Raw genomic sequence first — 16,511 nt, forward strand, 5'->3', positions numbered from 1 at the left:
TAGCACAGATAAACGGCATAAGTTTTAATAGGTTATTTTAGCACCCACTCAAGGAAAATATACAGATTTTTATTTTAACCTGTTAAACCATGATCCATTTAAATCTGTTCTTAAATCAACAACTCTGGATCCTAGGAACCTTTGTTTGCATAGTTGAATTATCATTCATTATCAGTAGTAGTTATCAGTTTACCATAATTTTGTTAATAGTTGCAGACAGAAAGCATGATGACAGAAACAAGGACCAAATTCAGAGTCAGATAGTCATTAAATTCATGGCAAATAAAAGTATAGGGTTGAAAATCCAAAAGAATAATTCAAAACACAGTCTATGGTGAGGGCAGCAAAATATCTAAAGTCAAAACAATATCAGGTTGCAAAATAAAACAAAAAAAGGAGTGAAAAAAACAAAGGTAACACCTAAAATTGTCAATGACATGGAAACAAGAATAAGGGTGTTTTCAGACTTGTCTTATTTAGTTTGGTTGTATCGCACTTGAGTTTTTCCCGTTTTCTTTTTCCTTTCTTTTGGGCAGGTGTGAATGTTGCAATCACACTCAAGTCTGAACCAAGAGCGGACCAAAAAACGGTAACGAACCCTGGATCGGTTCGTTTTTGGTAAGAACTTGATCCGAACTAAAACAGACTTAAACTCAAAAAGTGCTGCGTCTTTTTGGACTAATCTAGCTGCCATAGTCTGATGCGCTGTCCCATCTTAAGGGGCATGGAGGAAAAATTTTTGTTGTCATCGCTTTACCAACCATTTTAAACAGAGAGAGAGGGAAGAACATTACCTGATGGATCGTTGATAATATTTCCGTAAGATGACCATGTCGCAGTTTAGCTCAATTAATTCACGCCTCCTCCTGAAGTGACTTGCAATGCACTATCGCCATTTGCAGTACATAAAATCATTGTTTTCTAGCTGCAGCCACACTTCATTTTCCAAATATATAGTTTGTCTAATGTGATGTATACAAATTATAAAGTATTCTATGACCAGGGATCAGCCAGCACAGTCATCCCTACATGGTAAAAAGCAACATTTTGTGTCTGGCATTTTGTTTACTTGCAGGAGTTCCATTGGCATTTTCCCACATGTTAATACAAAAAGCAGTTTAGGAAACATGTTCAATATCATCTTGTCAATGAATGATGTGGATTTTGTCACATGACTGCATTTTGGTTCTTTTCAACTGGTTTGGACCAAAGCAATGAAAAGGACCAAAAAACGGCACAGAAATGCTACAATGTATCATCTATTGCCCCTGGTCCGGTTTAAATAGTCTGGATAGTTGTGAACAGGTGCAGCTGCAATCAAGGACATCGTCAGGTAAAGAGAATCAGCTGTGGAGGTGCAAATGGTTATGGTAAGTGAAGTCCGGGTGACTGACGTGTAGTGGGCTCTTTAGTGTGGCTTGATTTCAGACTGCATGATTTTCAAACTAGTCGTGTCACAGATGTTTTCACACTGCATGACTATCTGGGCTAGCGTTTCGTCGCTGCTTTGTTTACACTGCAAGATGGTTCGGCGACATGGACATTCACATTGCACGACTTTACTATAGGGAGAATCGCTGACAACTTCGTCCAAACTACGTCTCACAGCCAAAAACACGCAGTATATCTTTTGTTATTAACTACATAATGAGAAAGAAGCCTTTAATGGGGTAGAACATGTACATGTTTGCTCACCTGGGTTTAAATGGAATTAGCCATTTATCCTCAACGTTGATAATAAACTAATTTCTTTCTGTATGAAATGTCAAACAGACACGGTTGCTCCTGAGTCCTGTCAAACCTCCACTAGTTTTCCCTCCATTTCGTGGGTCCAAATAAACCGAAAAAGAGCGATTTTAACTTCTCCCCCAGCCTCCCGCTGGCCTGCAGCAGGTACACACACGCGCACACGCAAGTGAAAGCTGCTCTCTCATTGGCTGTAGGCGATCGCTGATGTTATTTTCAGTCAAAACTCAATTCACACGGCATGATTTGAATCGCAGACAGCTCCAGATATTTAGCACGCCATATATCTCACAGGCATCGGCGACTCATCGGCGATTCTCTCAGATCGCGTCTTTGATCGTTCATACTGTGTGATTGTCACTCACGTGCACGAGCAGCGATTTGCCTGTGATTTCAGGCATTTGTCGGCGATTTCTCTGTCGGCAAGCCAAAATCGGGGCTAAAATCACGCAGTCTGAACTAGGCATTATGGGCACTCCTGCATGTGACTGTGACAATAATAAAATGAAACTATAAATATATATATATATATATATATATATATATATATATATATATATATATATATATATATATATATATATATATCCATATCAATCGTTAATTTTCCTCACCGTTGAGCGCGTTCTTTAACATGCTGATTGGCCATTGTGTTCATGCAGCTTTGAAATGCTCCAATGTGTATCTGTGTTTGCACTTGGTAAACAGCAATGAAAAGTTGAACAGGCCCAAACGGAATCTGTCTGTATATATATATATATATATATATATATATATATACATGTATTTTTTTTACTAAGTTCAGTAAAATGATTGACTAATATAAAAAGGTTTAATATTTACAATAAAGTCTGTAATATTTTATGTCTTTTAGTAGATGTATAATATGAAAGATTTGCATTGTTTACCAAATAAAGTGGATCTAATTGGATTTGCATTGTAAACATTAAATAAAAGTTGAAAAGTTTTTTTTTTTTCTTTATTTCGTACATTAAGTTTTCATATTGTAAGTCAGCAGATTCTTTCTGGCCCTACCTATGACCTTCATGGCCAATCACCGTCATACAGATATATGTTGCCCATGTGCACACAATGGCCAATCATCAGTGTTTAAGAAAATTTCAGTACTGATCGGGACTGAAGTCAATACTTTTGTCAACTCTAATTATAAATTAGAGTTGATCAAATTGTTTAAAATTTAAATTTAAATTAGGTAGACCAAATATAGAATAAATAAAGGATGGTTGGTTTCACACAATATAGTGTAAACTTAAGTGTTAGACAATAAAAAAAAAAGTACTTTTATACTTTGGCACAAGCAGAAATGAAAAGGACATTGCAAATACAACGACAGTGCAAAATACAGACAGTGCAAATGCAACTGCAATGTAAAATTGACAGCGATATGAACAATAAATAGGTGTCCATGAACTTGTAGACAGTATTGTTTCAAGTATGGATTGGTTAAAGTGCAGTGCATGCTACTGTACATATTGGAAGAGTATGGAAGATTCTGTGTGGGATGTGTTAAGTGTTCAGGATTCAATCACTGGCTTGTCAGAAAAGCGTGTGTTAAGGGTATATGTTTACTCAAGTACTTTACATGTGAACAACCCCTATTCACCTCTGACCCACACACCAACCTCATTTAACAGAAAAAAGTGGCACCTCTTCCATAAAACATAACACAAACAGAGAACAAACACATGATAACATACTACTTGCTTTATACTATAACAATAATATAGCATGTTCCCTTTAAAATGAGCATTTCACTTTTCCTTTAGTAAGCTATAATGCAGATCAGCGCCACATCAGTTGAAGGCTGAATTAGCTTTGAACAGTGCTGTTGCAGTTACGCTCTGGAACAGCGTCCGGCCCGAAATGGAGGCTCAGCAAACGAAGGCACCAAAGCAGCGGCACTCACCGATTAATCACTGCTAATGAGCTACGGGCCCTGAGGAATACAAGAAAAATCAAAACAAATTAATAGGAGGCAATGGAGAAGATTGTAAAATACTCATTTGCATCTCCCCACAACAGACAACAATTCCCCTATCCAATCAGTGCTCGGGCTTTAAGAAATCAAACACACTCTTATCTAGGGAGGGACGCTCTTCTGACAAGCCGGTGATTGAATGAATGCATTATCCATCGCTCAAAGAGACACGAGCTGTTTCGCTCAACTTTTCCCTGGGTTGCTCGCCCTGCTTTACGGTTGTCCTGTTATGGATGACTTGGGCGCACGGTGGAGAAAGACTCCTTCAAACTGATGGAGGGTGCGCTGCTTATTTCAGCACAAACGTTGGACCAGAGAGCAGGCGTTTAGCATCTTAAGCACAGGCCGTGGTGTAGAGAGTGTCAACAGTGCAGCTCTGATAGATCAATCTGGCCTTTCGAGATGAATCCAGTTGTGAATAATTTTAAGCAGCATGGTGAATCTTACGATGCTCAGAAAGTGTGTATATATGTGAGATTTGTTGAGATTGAGAGGGACAAAAAATGTATAACGTGTACAAAAGTACCACAAGTAGAAATTTTCAGCTTTGTTTGTTTGGTAAGTATTGAAATGTATTTAGTATTTTTAAAGAGTTCTGAATGTAGGATTCAGAAACCCTTGCTTTTGGCGACACCAGTGGTCGTTATGAGAACTGCAAACTGTATATTAGAGCTCACGTTTGCTTTTGTACACACTAGAGGTCTGCGAGGGACTGCTTTTTAGCTCCGCTCCTGCCAGGTTTTATTCCACACCTGACTGTTCCCGCTGTATATTCAGCCTTTGTTCATCCGCTGCCCGACTCGTCCCATTTTATACCCGACCCGACCGTTCCTGCTAAACTTAGATCTGGCTTCCAAAATCTCATGTTTAAATTGGGTACTACCAAAAGAGAATGACTACAGATAAAACTGTAGGTTGTGCAAGGATTGTAGGCTAAATGCCATTTTTGTTTGCCTTTGTTCTTGTATATGTTTGAGTTGCTGTTAAGATCAGACTTGCCTGATGTGGGTTTCCTAACAGTAAACTGACCATTTTCTAATTCAAGCTGAAGGACAGCGCATCTTCACGCGCATCTGAGTTACCGTCCGCTACCGCGTTTTATTCAGAAATATATTTAATACAACCATGGGAATGCAGACCTCTAGTGCACACTTAACATAAAAGCATGGGCGGACTTAGTGATTTGCACTTCCACGTATGGGGCCCTAGCATTAAAACTCAAAACACTATTTTTCTCTATAGATATTTATACTTTTTTTTATCTGTAGGATTCCTTTTTTGTAAATAAACTACATGTTAAAATATATTTTAGGTGGAACCTTTATCTTCTTAATGCAAATGTAAATAAATAAATTCACAAATAAAAACAAACAAGTTTACAAACTGACCATATACAGTTAATCAGCCCTATTTGTGATTAGATTTTAATTTTTGCTGCACAGTACAGAAGAAACGTTCCAATATTCATTGGGATCCCTAGGTTTGGAAAATTTTAATGGTTACAGATAGATTTTACAATAAATGATAGAACATTTATAAAAGAGCTATATGATAAAAATAAACAATTAGGGTTTGCCTAATTCCCGGGACCCTAAGCAGCCGCTTACCTTGCTTATTGGTTTAGTCCACCCCTGCATACAAGAAACAGATTGAGTGACCTAATACATTAATGCTGTGTATAAATGCTTGAAAACAATTCTTTTGAACTCTTTGACTCTTATATTAGTGGGGAAAAATTATCTTTTGACATATTTTTAGTTTTTGTTACTTTTTAGTTTGCTTTGCTTTTGTCATTTATATTAGCTTTTATACTAATACAGCTTTATGTTTTTGTCATTAAATATTCAAAAAAAAAAAATATATATATATATATATATAATTAAAATATTATTCATTATTATTATATCAATATCGTCTTAAATGGAAAATACTATCTAATATATCAAAAAGTAAGTTAATAATAACACTGATTGTAGCTATAGTACAATAAATGTATTAATATAAACATCAAAATACTTTTCTACTAATATATTGTATATTACATTACAATACACCACAGTTTACTGTTAAAAACTTTCAGTAAGCTAGCTTAAATGCTTCCAGTGAACTAATTGATTCCAGTGATCTGTTGTTGTCGTTGTTGTTTTTTAATGTATGGTCTTCACTGCCTGATTGATATAAAATGGTTCTCAGACAGTACAAGAAGGACTGTATTAGATCCCAATGTTCTGTTCTGATCCCATTGTGTCTTAAATATGGACCTGATGGTGCTTGTGTTTAAACTGTCTTTCATCTCAATTTACGCTTGAATAACTAAATGAACACATAGAGCTTTAAGCTAGAATAAAAGCAGTTTTAAATTTTTTAAAAGCCATTTTAAGGTCAAAATTATTAGCCCCCCCCCCCCCCAAGTCTACACAACATACAATAACTTGCCTAATTACCCTGACCTGCCTAGTTAAACTAATTAACCTAGTTAAGCCTTTAAATGTCACTTTAGGCTGTATAGAAGTGTCTTGAAAATATCTAGTCAAATATTATTTACTGTCATCATGACAAAGATAAAATAAATTATTATTTTATAAATTATCAGTTATTAGAAATGAGTTATTAAAACTATTATGTTTAGAAATATGTTGAAAAAAAATTCTCTGTTAAAAAGAAATTAAGTAAAAAAATAAAAGGGGGACTAATAATTCAGGGGGGCTAATAATTCTCACTTCAACTGTACATAGCCCATTACTTTCCCTGTGTCTAGAGTACAGCTGCTTATTAATCATGACCTGCCTGCTTAAATTCAGTTCATAACCTAATATTTTTATATATAATTAGATGTGTCAAACAGTCCTATTTATTAATTTGCAATCATTAATAATTAACAAAGTCTGTGGTTTGTGTTTCCCTCTGAATATGTTCAAACCACAGACATTTCCACCGTCATCATCACTATGGCACAGCGGCCGCATGTAAATCTTCCATACAGTGTCGATTCAGATTCAGTTCACGCACTGAGGTGAAAAAACCCACAGCCGAGAGACGCTCTGATTACTACTCAGCCATAATCCCTTTTCTCTGATCTCTGCTGATTTTAGTTTAATATTCCTGGAACTTTTTTTTTCGAAGGGTGGAATTATTCAAATACAAGGTGGAAATCGCTTCTCCACCTGCAGGCGTTTGAGGGGAAGGAAGAGACGGCAGGAGGGAGATAAATCGGAGCAAAGTGCTTCAATGGCCTCTGAGGTTTTTTTTTTTTTTTTTTCTCCTTGATGTTTCCCTCAGCGTCAGCCGGACATCTCGAACACTCGAGGTCATTTTCCCTCCTGCCCTGCTAATTTACTCGCGGGTGGTGCTGCGTTTGGCGAAGGCTAAAATCTGGCTCTTTCTCCACTGCTCGAGCCCCCCGGGCCACCCAGTTCTCCTGATCCGGGGTGTTCGCTGATAGCGGCGTGATATTTCTGCCATGCCTTGAATTTCATTTCAGGATCACAGCTCGCTAGCTGAGGAACGGAGGACTGCTAAATCTTCTCCGATAATCGGCTAGACGGCTAAAGCAGCCTAGCATGTCAACCGTTTACAGGATATTTCCTCATTCTGTATAAGTTTCCTGCAATTGGTTGATGTTAGTTTAATCATATTTATGCCCTTGGGTTTATGCATGCTGCTATAAAGAAAATATGGATCGAATTTATAGGAATGTTCCAGGTTCAATACATGGGAAGCTTATTGACAGCATGCTATGTTGATTATTACACTGTAAAAAAGTGATTAGTTGGCTTTACTTACACAGGTGAGCAAGCCTGTTGCTTTTAATAACCCTTTATCAGCATCTCAGTCATTTATAGACTCTGTTAAAGGGGCTAAAGTTGGAGTCTTTTCCAGAGTATTATTATAATTATAAAACATATTGCATTATAAAATATAAAATAACACTGTTTTAACACTGTGTAAACTACTAATCACAATAAGAAATGTACTGTTAAATTAATTCTGTAATACTGTAAAAAGAGCTTTTTACTTGAATCATGAATTAAAGAAGCATTATGTTGTTTGTATAAAAATTTAATGTGTGTTTTTTAAGGATTTAACAAACTTAATATAGTTATAAAAAAAACTGATGTTAGCGTTACTTAAAGGCACAAGTTTCACTGAATAAAAGTAACTTAAAGTACTGTGTGGATTATAAGAATTAATAAGTAAATTTTACTTTTAAAAACAGATTCGACAAACCTTAAACTACAAGTTGAAATATGATCAAATTGAGTTGATGTTACTTGAAAATACAAGTTAAGAACAAGTCTAATGCTGTGTTCACACCATATGTGGAGCACACAAATAAATCATACTATTCACGTGCAAATAGACGAGTGAACATTTTGAGTTTACTCACTTCATTCGTCCATCAAATTCACCTCATAATAGACGCAGATTTGCATCATGGGCAGTGTTTTGTCTGTCTGGTGACTATAGCTTCGTTGCTAAATGGCTAACATGGATTTCATTGAGAGAATAGCTGTGTTTACAGTGCATCCGGAAAGTATTCATAGCGCTTCACATTTTTTCCACATTTTTTTATGTTACAGCCTTATTCCAAAATGGATTCTATTCATTTATTTCCTTAAAAATTCTACACACAATACCTCATAATGACAATGTGAAAAATAGATTTTTTGAAGTTGTTGATTTTTTTTTTCTTTGTTGATGCACCTTTGGCAGCAATTACAGCCTCAAGTCTTTTTTGAATGTGATGCCACAAGCTTGGCACATCTGTCTTTGTTAATTTTTGCCCATTCCTCTTTGCAGTACCTCTCAAGCTCTATCAGATTGGATGGGAAGCGACGATGTACAGCCATTTTCAAATCTCTCCAGAGATGTTCTGCGGTGTGCTTTGGTTCATTGTCCAGCAGGAGGATGAACCGTCGCCCCAGTCTGAGGTCAAGAGCACTCTGAAGCAGGTTTTCATTCAGGATGTCTCTGTACATTGCTGCATTCATTTTTCCCTCTATCCTGACTTGTCATCCAGTTCCTGCTGCTGAAAAACATCCCCACAGCATGATGCTGCCACCACCATGCTTCTCTGTAGGGATGGTATTAGCCTAGTGATGAACAGTGCCTGGTTTTCTCCAAACTTAACGCCTGGCATTCACTCCTAAGAGTTCAATTTTAGTCTCATCAGACCAGAGAATTTAGTTTCGAATGTTCTGAGAGTCCTTCAGATGCCTTTTGGTGGGAAGTGGCTTCCGTCTGGCCACTCTACCATATAGGCCTGATTGTTGGATTGCTGCAAAGATGTTTGTCTTTCTGTAAAGTTCTCTTCTCTCCACAGAACGCTGGAGCTCAGACAGAGTGACCATCGAGTTATTGATCACCTCCCTGACTAAGGCCCTTCTCCCCCGATCACTCAGCTTAGATGGCCGGCCAGGTCTAGGAAGAGTCCTGGTGGTTCCAAACATCTTCCACTTACGGATGATGAAGGCCACTGTGCTCATTAGAAATTTCAGAATTTCAGAAGACAACTCCTTTGTCTTCATGTTTGGTTTGTGCTTTGACATGCACTGTCAACCCTGGGACCTTATATAGACAGGTGTATGCCTTTTCAAATCATGTCCAATCAACTGAGTTTACCACAGGTGAACTCCAATAAAGCTGCTGAAACATCTGGAGAATGATGAGAGGAAACAGAAGGTACCTGAGCTCAGTTTATAGCTTCACGGCAAAGGCTGTGAATGTTTCTGTACATGTGATTTTTCAGGTTTTTTATTTGTAATAAATTTGCAACAATTTCAAAAAATCTTTTCACCTTGTCATTATGGAGTATTGTGTGTAGAATTTTGAGGAAATAAATGAATTTAATCCTTTTTGGAATAGGGCTGGAACATAAACAAATGTGGAAAAAGTGAAGTGCTATGAATACTTTCCGGATGCACTCAAGAACTGTGTTGTTTCAGCTCATTTTGAACATGTAGTTTAAACAAACAGCAAACATCATCTTTGAGTGTTTGGAACAAGTGAAAGGTTAATAAAAGCCCTCAACACCTGTGTGCAAATAAGCTAGAAAGACTACATAAATAACTGTTCTGTGCTTGGTGCAAATGTTTGAGTAATGGCAAGTCTGTTTTGGGGTTGTTTGGCTGGAAAGCAAGGTCCAGAATGCAACCTCAGCCTTTCATCCAGGACTAGCTTTGTGTGAGTGCCAGCCTGGGGATTCTCACTCTGGGAACAGTCACTTGGAGACCCGCTGTCAACACAAACACAGCACAAAGAGTCCCAAACCGCCTTCACTCTGACAATGTGCAGCTTTAAGCTCTCTGCCAGCTACCTGATTGGGGTGGTGGATGCCAGCAGAAGAGCTTAAGTACAGGCTTCAGAAAGGTTTACCACCAAGATCGGTATTTATCCAGCTTCCCTGCAACTTCTGTTTTGCTTTTTTAACTAGCTTTTCAGTCCTAATATAGCAGATAATGTTTAAGAATAGAAAGATGGCTACTTTCATGTCAATTACATGTAGCTTTTGTGTTTGAATGATGGCTGTTTTCACACAGGTTTCCCAAACATTCAGCTAGTTTTAAGCTTAATCAAGTAGATGGACATCATTCTCCTGAGGTTAGTCAAGTCTTTTGATTCTTTCTGTTGATGTAGTTTTGGTCAATGCAGTGGCTTTCAATCTAAATTCACTTATGAGTTGTATGTTTTAAATAATTTTTAACAGGTCTTAATTTTCCTCTGTCCAAGTAGAGCTACTCAATCGGGCCGACATCCATCCAATCACCAACAATCCATCTTAATAAAATCAGGGTAGGCAAACTAAAAACAATTACACAGTTCCCTTATGATAATAACAGAGCAATGTTACGTTATCTTCCATTCATACGAAAACTATTTACAGAAGAGCAAGTAGACACAATATGACACTTAATAATAGCTACAATTATGAATAATTTATGAAGCATTAGCAAATAGTGAGTTCATTATCTGTTAAGCATTAACTCTACATTAACAGATGTTAGTAAGCAGTTTATAACTGCAGATACAAATGCTTTATTCTTGACTTATGAGAACATATTATGTGCTCAATGATTGTATTTTCATACTTTGTTAATGATTAAGTATTAAGTATTTCATCATTAACAAACCAGTTATTTGAGAGAAGTTATAAATGACAAATGAAAGGCTTAATATCAAATGAAATATTTACTTTTAATATTACTCATATTTGAATAATATTTACAACGGATACTTTTACTCTACTTTTTGGGCTAGTTCATACCTGTCAACCCTCCCGTTTTTCCCGGGATTCTCCTGTATTTTTCAGTTCTATCCCTATATCATCCTGTAAAGGTATTTTCCCGTTTTTCTCCCATATTTTCTGTTTTTTTCTGAAGGGTGGCAGATAAACATTAAATAGCAGAGTCTCTTTAAACACAACCCATACCGCCGAACCACCAGGGGCCGCCACTTTGCTCTTAAACGTGAGTTTGTTCTGTGCTTTCGCTTTGTTTAGGCATGAAAACACGTTGAAATAAATATAAAAACGGCACGATTCCCTTTCCTTTTCATTACAAGTGCCGTCGCCCCTTTATAGCAATTCTCAAAACAGTCATATCGCAATGTTAACTGTCAGCTGACGTGCTGCATATTGATAAATAGACACTGTTTTCCAAATGGATTCTGTAGACGCGATTTGAAGCGGAGCGAAAGTCGTTTTAGGTGCGTGTTTAAACAGACATAAACACATAATTAATAATAATAATATCTAAAGATGTCGATCTTGGTGGAGTTTTTTTCAAACACAACTAATTTTCGAAAGCCTTCATTATACTGTTATATGTGTGCATTTTTAAAGTGACATGTTATTTAATGTAATCAAACGAAAAAAATCTTAATAAATGAGAGATTCATTAGTCGCTCTTTAATCAGAATGTGTAAGTTATACAGTGGGGAAACGGCTAATGACATTTGATAACTTGATATTCATTATACTTGTTATTCATTATAATAGCTAACTTATTTTAATAAGCTGATCTGTTTGCTGATATATTTGCTGCTAATGTATACTATTGATTTTTTCTTTTGTAAATAATAATAATAATAATAATAAAACATCTTACTGACAATTTAACTGTTTATTTACAATGAAACAGCTCCAAATGAAAAAAATGGTGGCGGGGTCGGGGTAATCCCTTATTATGGTGGGCATCCCAATGTGGGCTAGTTATGGTACTTTTACTTGAGTATGATTTTTCCGTTCTCTTCCCACCACTGCTTTTAGCATAATGCTTATAGCTGTCTCTGCGTGTTAAGCTAAGAAAAGTGAGTATTTAACATCCACAAAACAGAACTCATCTCTCTCAATCTGTGTATTGTCTCATAGAGATTCACTTTTTTAATGTTAGCTTTGGCTAAAGAAGCTAAAATTACACATCAGAGCATTGCCTGAACTATGCTTTTGTGTTTGTGGCAGCAGTCAGAGTTTTTTTTGTTGCTCTAATGTACAGTGCCCTCTGCAGGCAATTTGTTACCCTCATATTTGATGAATCCTGCAACATTTCCACTTCCTTTGAACATAACTCCACACACACACACACACACACACACACACACACACAAACACACAGATGACGATAATGAACATGGCTGTGTTTTTTTCTGCATTGGACATTTGACGTGACAGACACTGACACAAACACACTCGCACATCCACTCTTAAAAATGTAGACGCCACTCAGAGCATGCACAGCCCATATGAGTTTTTAGCAGACAGATGCATGCTAATTAATCACGCAAACGAACGCCTCGTACCCCAACAGGCTGTTTTCCCCGTGCTCTTCCTCTTGATATGGCAAATAACAGGCCTGCCTGCCACGCAGCGAGACACTTTGTCAAACAAATATGATCAAAACAAAGCTAATGACGTGTAAATTGTTTATGATGTTCTGTGCAATGAGCAGCCCTATTGTGTGTGTGTGTGTGTGTGTGTGTGTGTGTGTGTGTGTGTATGTGTGTGTGTAATCACTGCCATCAGCTTGACATAATCAGGAGGAAATGAATATGAGTGTTTCCCAGAGCACTTTGAGGCAAACAGCGTTCTGGAGGCCTGTGATGGATGCAGGCCAGTTGCAGTGACATGACTGATTGTTTGCGTGTGTTTCTCAGTGATGTGTACATCATGTGTGGAGCGTTTGAAATGTATTTCAGTGAAACACGTATTTAATGGACTGGTATAATAAAATATGCTAGCAAAATTAAAGGGATAGTTCACCCCAAAATGAACATTTGGGGCCCTTTTATACCCTCGGTGCAATAAGGTGCAAGACTTGATTTGCTGCTATTTTCAGACCAGCGCAACAGTCATTTTCATGTTTTGCGCCATGTTTTTTTTTAATAGCAAATCCACTTTGTGGACTTATGGGTGTTCCAGTCTAAAAAGGAGGTGTGTTAGGGTGCATTGTTGGCGTGTTGCTATTGTGAAGAACTTAAATAGACCACACCACTGACCAACCAAAAGCTGGTCTAAAGTTTAGCACAGAGTGTATTAGTTATGCACCTGTGCAGGTCCAAAATGCTTGCACATTGCTTAATAAACACATGATGTACAGCAATACACAAGTATCTTTACATATATACATATTAGTAAAAATTGTTTGTCCATCTGTTGGGTTTTGGTGACGTATGCATTACTGTATGGGGCATGAGAATAGGACATGTGTTTGAATATAACTGTTTTTTGGGCACACTACATTACTATTGTTTATTTATTAGTTTGCTGGAAATTAAAATTGAATTTAGAAAAAGTTTTTAAGCAAATGTTTGCGCTTAACAAACAAAATTAAATATGTAGGCTAATAGATGTCTTCAGCGGAGTGGGTGTAACACCGTTTCCTTATTCATGAAAGTAAAAGTAAAGTAAAGAGAAAGTAAGAGGCTGAATGGAGGAGGCTTATTCTTTATCTTCGAGCTGCAGGTCCTCTGTTTAACTGTTTTCTCGCCAGTGAAGCATTCAGTTTTTCATTTACAAAGTCCGCCATGTAAATAGCTAATGTGCCATGACATGACGCAACTGGCTCTTAAAGGGAATGGGAGATGATACTGTGATTGGTTTAATACACATTATGCTCAAAACATACCCATAACTCATTAAGAGAATGAGTTGATCTAAATATGTGTGTATCGCGTATCGTGTTTTCCCATCCTTAAAATTGCAAAAGTGTGTCATGTGTATTAGATTTTGTGCCTAAATTGTTAAAATTGTTAATTTACTCACCCTCAGACTGTTCCTGGCTGTTTTATTTTCAGTACAACATTAAAGATCTTTAGTCAAAACCTTGACCCTTAGTGATTTGTGTATTATACCCTATTAAAAAATACTAAGTCCCAAACAATTACCTTATGTTGTCCTAACATAACTAGATTAAGTTAACTTAAATGTTTTTTTTACAAATTTAAGTGGATTGAACATAAAACGAATTAAGTTGTCACCAAAAAACACAAAATAATTGTGTTTGCAATTCATTTTAAATAAGTAGTTTGAGCAAGCTGGCATGAAAGATGTTGACATAGAATTGATCCAGAATTTGGTAAAAACCTAAACAATACAAGAATAAAATAAAACAAAAGAAAATCTGCAAGATGAGCTATATGTGTAATAACTATAAAATGACACAAGGGGAAAGTACTGAACTACAGAAACATTTTTAAAACTTTATGGAAAAGACTTTATTAATGATGACAGCTTAAAGAAACCTCTCATTTGGACAATAAAGTCACATGAATTGCTCAGGTGTGAGTTTTTTTCAGAGACTTCAACAGAGTGTAAAAATCTCGTCTGTTAAATCTGATCTTTAATTTGCATTTCATATTGGATTCAAGTCTGATGATTGGTTGGGCCATTCTACAGCTTTATTTTTTTCTCTGAAAGCATTTGAGAGTTTCCTTGGCTGTGTTTTGGATCATTGTCTTGATGAATTGTCCACCCTGGTTTCATCTTCATCATTCTGATAATGTAGATGTTGGACTGAAGCAGCTAATATTTATTTGCAATGAGGAAAGGCACAGGGTTTCTGAAGAACTACTGAGAGATTTTAGCTGCTGTCTGGGCTTACACTGCCTATCTTTGCCTCCCTTTCCTTATGTGTTCAATACTTTTTCCGGCGTCATTTCCTTTTATTCCATTACACTTAATTTGTAAACTATTTAGCTTTGTTTTGTTTGCATGTATGGATTTCGTTGGTTGTTACCAACATCTGGTTAACATTTCAAATCAACAGCACCTTTAGAAATATGTTTTATGAGAAAAATGTTGACGTGTTCAATACTTATTTTCCCCACATATACACTCTAAAAAGATATATTTAGCTGCTTTTTCAAACTACTTAATAAAATTAGCTGAAACAACACAATTGTTGAGATTTTTTGGGGACCACCTATTTGTTGTGTGTTCAATCTATTTCATGTTCAACTTGTAAGAGTGATTAAGTTAATTGAATTGATTTGTGTTGTGACAACATGAATGAGTTTGTGTGGAACCCTGCATTTGTTGAAGCATATGGTTGTTGTTTTTTTTATGATTTTTGATTCTCAAAGTGCCAATGGCCATTGACTTACAGTTTATGAATCACAGAGGACCACAATTTCACAAGTTATTTATTATTATTTAGTTTTTTATAAGAAATTAAAAAACTCCATTTTGAATAATCTGAGAGTGAGTAAATATAATTTAATGGGCATTTATTTAAGTAAATGCTTGTTTTTGTCTATTCTCTATAATTGAGGCAATTCCCCCAAAATGTATTATTTATTCTGCACAACCATATTCTACACCAGTGAATCATATTTCACACATAAATATTAAATGTTATAGCAACCAATGACATGCTAATGTTCTGTATAATGCATGTTAACAAAATCATCATTAAAGTATTAAATCATTGCTTCTAAAGGGAAATGTTTGTTTAATACATCGAATTGAAAACACACACTCACAGATCAGCAGCACAGCCAGCAGTTTGGGCAGTCTGCAGTGTGTTCTGTGAGAGGAGTGCAGTGTGTGTCACACACTAGCCAAGCAGATGCAGAACCAAAGCTAATCCAACACACTGAAGCAGTGCAGTTTTCTGCTGAATCCTCTGGCACACACACTCACACACACATTTAGATGCATCCAAGTACACCACACATTTGTTTTCATTGTGGTGTACATAATTCATAGGTTATGTATAATTTAGAGATTTTATTTATTAATTTGTAAAATTTTAATTCTTAAATATTAAAAAATAGATATGTTTAAGGGTGAGAATAGAATTAAATATATTTCTAAACATAATTTCTAAATAAAAAATTTTGAATAAGTGCTTGCTTTTTTCTTTAATCTTTGCCATGATGACAGTGCCTCATATTTTAGATATTTTTCAGGATATTAATATTCAGCTTAACAACCAAAATGCCTTTGTTTAAGTGTTTTAGCAAACTTGCTAATTCTCAACATCTGTCCACAGGAGGCTTGACAAAATTTGCAAAATGTAAATATAAGACATATACACAACGTTATAATTATTTACATAAAATTACTGAAGGCAAAAGCAGAGGCGACATGATCCCACAAACTAACAGACTATTTGTGCAAACACTGCTGTTTTGTTTTTAACCACTTTTTAGGAGCACTACTAATAATATTTAGATTACTTTCTGATTTTAGGCTAACAGGTAAATCATTCCACAGTTTGGCTCCCTTTACAGAGAAGATAGATTGACCAAAGGAGGTCTTACACTTTGG

General features: G+C 36.2%; 1 protein-coding gene across 7 annotated transcripts in view; it reads left to right on the top strand.

Annotated features, from left to right (window-relative positions):
* The window catches only part of LOC147832625 (uncharacterized), a 201,289-nt gene that overhangs the window by 179,762 nt on the left and 5,016 nt on the right, over positions 1-16,511 (top strand). The gene's annotated exons all lie outside the window — the stretch shown is intronic.

Source organism: Danio rerio, chromosome 19, assembly GCF_052040795.2.
Source record: "Danio rerio strain M-AB ecotype USA chromosome 19, GRCz13ab, whole genome shotgun sequence".
Taxonomy (NCBI): Eukaryota; Metazoa; Chordata; class Actinopteri; order Cypriniformes; family Danionidae; genus Danio; species Danio rerio.